Source organism: Sceloporus undulatus, chromosome 5 (assembly GCF_019175285.1).
Source record: "Sceloporus undulatus isolate JIND9_A2432 ecotype Alabama chromosome 5, SceUnd_v1.1, whole genome shotgun sequence".
Taxonomy (NCBI): Eukaryota; Metazoa; Chordata; class Lepidosauria; order Squamata; family Phrynosomatidae; genus Sceloporus; species Sceloporus undulatus.
In genome coordinates, this window is record NC_056526.1 from 13,450,060 (window position 1) to 13,454,370 (window position 4,311).

General features: G+C 38.8%; 1 protein-coding gene across 1 annotated transcript in view; it reads right to left on the reverse strand.

Moving 5' to 3' along the window:
* Window positions 1–2,770: 2,770 nt before the first annotated feature.
* Window positions 2,771–4,311, reverse strand: part of GOLT1B (golgi transport 1B) — an 18,051-nt gene continuing 16,510 nt past the window's right edge. The window contains exon 6 of the transcript XR_006104113.1: window positions 2,771–2,982. The gene's annotated coding sequence lies outside the window, so the exon portion shown is untranslated. The remainder of the gene's footprint in view (window positions 2,983–4,311) is intronic.

A 4,311-nucleotide genomic window follows, 5' to 3' on the forward strand; every position in this document is an offset into this window, starting at 1 on the left:
CAAGCATGTAGTGTGAAGAGACCCTGAGTCTGATGCCTATCTTTCACTGACTGTCAATCGGTTATATATACCAGTCTTTTAAAAATCCCATTCAAAACCCTCAATCACCAGTCACCCCTGATATTCTACACTCTAATTCTCTCCCAGCAGATCCTTACTTAATTGCTGCAGCTTTCTTTGAAAGCTCATGCCAAATGAGTCTTGAAGAGAAATGACAACGCAGAAAGAACGCGGAAACATCACCCAAGGAGACTTTCTGCTGTGCTTTCTGCAACCGGACTTGTTTATCTCGGATTGGCCTTTTTAGTCATCAACACGCTTGTAGAAAGCATGGGATGTGTCCTTCCTGAATCTTCATTCGCGAAGTCAAGCCAAAGAGACTGTATGTTTAATACTTCATCTTATTTTGTGTAGTAAACAAAACATTTTTAAAAAGTTCAGAACATACAAGGGCACACAGGTCCTGAGAACTGCAGATTCTGTATCCTAATCCCACCCGCCCAGGGTGACTACCACAAAGGAGGACAAGGCACCATAAAATGTAGGGCATGGCAAAATAAAAGCTAAAGACAGTCATACAAATATAAATTCATGCTTCTTAGTCATGCTCAAAATGGAAGAATTCTTCCTGGACAGAAGGTTGGAATGTAGGGCATGTCCTGGAAAAGGAGGGCATCTTGTCACCTGCCACCCATCCCTTCTGGGGGGAAAAACCTCCCATAGGTTTGACCCATCTGTTTGCTGTCTAATGTGTTTTGTGAGCTAGCAAAGATTGAAATGCTGCCGTTAATCTTGGCATGTACATCCTTACAGCATACTTTTCTTTGATGTTTGTAAACCCAGCTGATCTTCACCTTCATTTTGAAAGATGTCTAAATGAAGTCTCTTCCTTGAGTACCACCATCCTAAGAGTGAAATTGGTGAATATAGGTTGAGTATCCCTTATCCAAAGCTGGGGGCTTTCAAGCTGTTGTTGAACTGCAACTCCCATCATTCTTCACTCATGGCTATGCTGGCTAGGGCTGGTGGGATAAAAAAAATGCCCAACAGCTTTCAAACAGTAATGAAAGCAACAGACTACAGTGGGCCCTTGATATCTGCTGGCATTTGTTTCCAGCCTCCCTGTGGATACCAAAATCCCTGGATGCTCAAGTCTCATTAAATACAATGGCATAGTAAAATGGTGTGGCTTATATGAAACAGCACAATCAAGGTTTGCTTATTGGAAAGTATATCTACATATTAATATTTTCAAGTTGAATCCGTGGATAAAGAATCTGTGGATACGGAAGGCCAACTGTACTTCCAAGAGTCTGAAGCAATCAGTCTCATGCACACAAACCATTTCTAAATCTACTTTAGCTGCAAAGCATTCATTTAAATTCACAGTGGCATTAAAGTCAATAGAAAATGAAGAGGTACTTTTGCCTTGATTTGTTGTACACCTAATGCTTCCTGTCAGTCCTTTCAGCAGTCAGTGAATTTGTGTCAGTTCAGAAGCTGTTTTTTGAAATCTAATCAATACTTTGGAGGATGCTACCATGGTATCAGAAGGAAGGTTCCTCCAAGGACAGGTTGAAAACAAATTTAACTGGGTTGTCACTCTTCCATGAAAGATCACTCGTGAAGGATAAATTCCATCATCACAGTTTAACAATCCTTACCACCACCCTTTCTAGGACAATGGTCTCCAAGGGTCACAGCTTTTCAGACAATTTTGGGAATATGGTTCAGCATGAATATTGAAGTACAGATTGTTTTGCCAATGACATCAAGGAAAACAGGGGTGCCAAGTCCTATTCCAGAGATAAGCTTAGAAGTGCATACAATTTCCCACTCGCTTGCTCCTTCTCCAGTGCTTAGAGAGAACCTACAATCGTGTGAAAACTTTGGCTTAAAATGTCACTGGAGAGGAAATGCTTTTCTTCAGGATATTCCATTACAGACCAGGCATTTATCACTGCCACCTTTAAAGCTTGGGATTTTTCAAATAAATTACAGATCGTAACCTAGTATAACCTATGGAATGTAGCAAATAATGTGGTACAGGAGGCCTGTTAAAGAGATAGATAAAGGTTAAGCCCTTGTGAAAATCCTTATGAAAGTGTTAACATCCTAATGGCCATATGATGTAATATAATGAATGTATGTTGTCTTACATACAATATGATGTAATGTGATGAAGCTCAGTGCCTTGACATTGACATGTCTGTGTTTATCCCGAAAGGGAATGTATATGTTTATGTATCTAGGAATGCCTGTAATAAATAGAATCCACAAAAGACTAATACTTTATGGGAAAAGACTGATAGGCTTGAATGATCATAATTTAGAAAAAGTATGTTTTACTGAGCAACAAGCCCAGGGTGTATGGGTCTATTATTGGTCATCAATGTCCCAATCTTATTTACAGGATGTTCAGACTTCTATAATGCAAAAGGATAAATATTTTATTAGAATCTTTCATAAGCTTGATTCTTATGAAAATGTATGTGCTAGCCAACAGCAAATGTTTCCCCATGGTATAGCCTTCTAGAGAGAATAATATTTTCAACAATATTTTCAAGATCTAACCTTTATTGCCCTCAGAAAAGCTTTTACTGGCCTCCATTTTCTAATGATGCCATCTGCTCATCTAGAGGGAAGGTACGATACAGGGATCCCTTATACACAATGATTATATATCCAGAGGTGGCCATTTTGGACATATAGCAAAGTACAGGATCATCCAAAATCCACAAGACAGTGATACCTTTATTGTACTTTTGAAGCTCCACCGGCTTCTTCATCAGGCAAAGGTATTAACAATGACACAGGAGGAAACAAAAATTGAGAATATTAGCCGTAGTCCTGTATTTGATCAAGATGTTGTAGTTGTAGTGCAGTTCAGATGGTATGGAAGGGTATTCATGCAGGTGGGCCCCTCCTTCCTCTGGCCATGTGGGTGCTGGGATATTCAGTTCAGGAAGCCAACTTTAAATTCTGTTTGCAAGACAAAAAGCAACTGCCTTTGAGATCCAGTTTGTTTCAAATAATTTTGCATTTATATAGTTCTGGGGAAGTGGAAGACCTAGGCTCAAACCACACTACAGAAATAATCTAGTTTGAGACTGCTTTAACTGCCCTGGCTCAGTGCTAAGGAATTCTGAGAATTGTACTGTAGTTTGTGGCACCAGAGCTATCTGATACACAAAGTGTCTCACAAAACTACAGTTCCCAGAATTCCCTAGTATTGAGCCAGATAACGCAGTCTCAAACTGGATTATTTCTGCAGTGTGTTTTGGACGGTAGCTCACTATAAATTACACTGCCCTTTATATAAAGACCCCAGGACATATTTCCTGGTAGATCTCGAGAGCAAGGGCATATTAGTCATTGGCTGATATTTGTTACTTGTTTGTTGTTGTTATTATTATTCTTATTAAGCTTTATTTATAAAGTGCTGTGAATTTGGTTGTTCATTCCAAATCTATCACAGTTCAGTTTGCCACCTTTGCAGTAGCAGCACATCTTGAAGACAGTAGTAGTGGATCGCAAAGGGGATCAGTTGTTGTAGTTATCATTACTGTTGGTTTGATATTTTATCCAGTAACCTTTTTTTGTTTGTTTTTAACCTTTTATCATCCTACATCTAATGCAGTTGTAATTTTGTCACCATACATGACTTGTACTAAATATACTGATTTGTCAGAATGTTTTATAATGGATGTTGTGCTACAGACACATAAAATTATCTTATCTATAATAATTAGCCTGTAAGTACCAAAGAGCCTGCTCATTTCCAATGTAAATATTGGACATTACAATAAGTAGAGTGTTGTTAACTCAGCCTGTCTGGTCTAACCACTATCATGAATTGGGCCCTCCGGTGGCTAAAGGGTGATGAAGGAATCCAGATTATCTGACCAACAGCAAGTACTCTCAATCTGAATTTTATGAGACAAAGGTGGCAAATCATGCCTCACATCCATCCTACCCAAAATGTATCAGATTATAACATCCATCACCCTTATCAGCAGAGCCAACTGAGATTGTTTCCCTGCTGACAGGGAAACTATGGGAGTTATATGCCAAGGGATCTTGCGGCAAAAGGATCTTGTGAGCTTTCATAGACTTGAGCCTATTTCCTCAAATGCATTTGGCAGAGTCGAAAGCCCAGGGTCAGACCTATATAGCAGTCTCTGTGTGGGAATATCCATAGGAATGCAAAACTTTGTGGTGTACAGCGCTTCATAAATAAAGGATGATGATGATGATGATGATAATAATAATAATAATAATAATAATAATAATAATAATAATAATAATAAT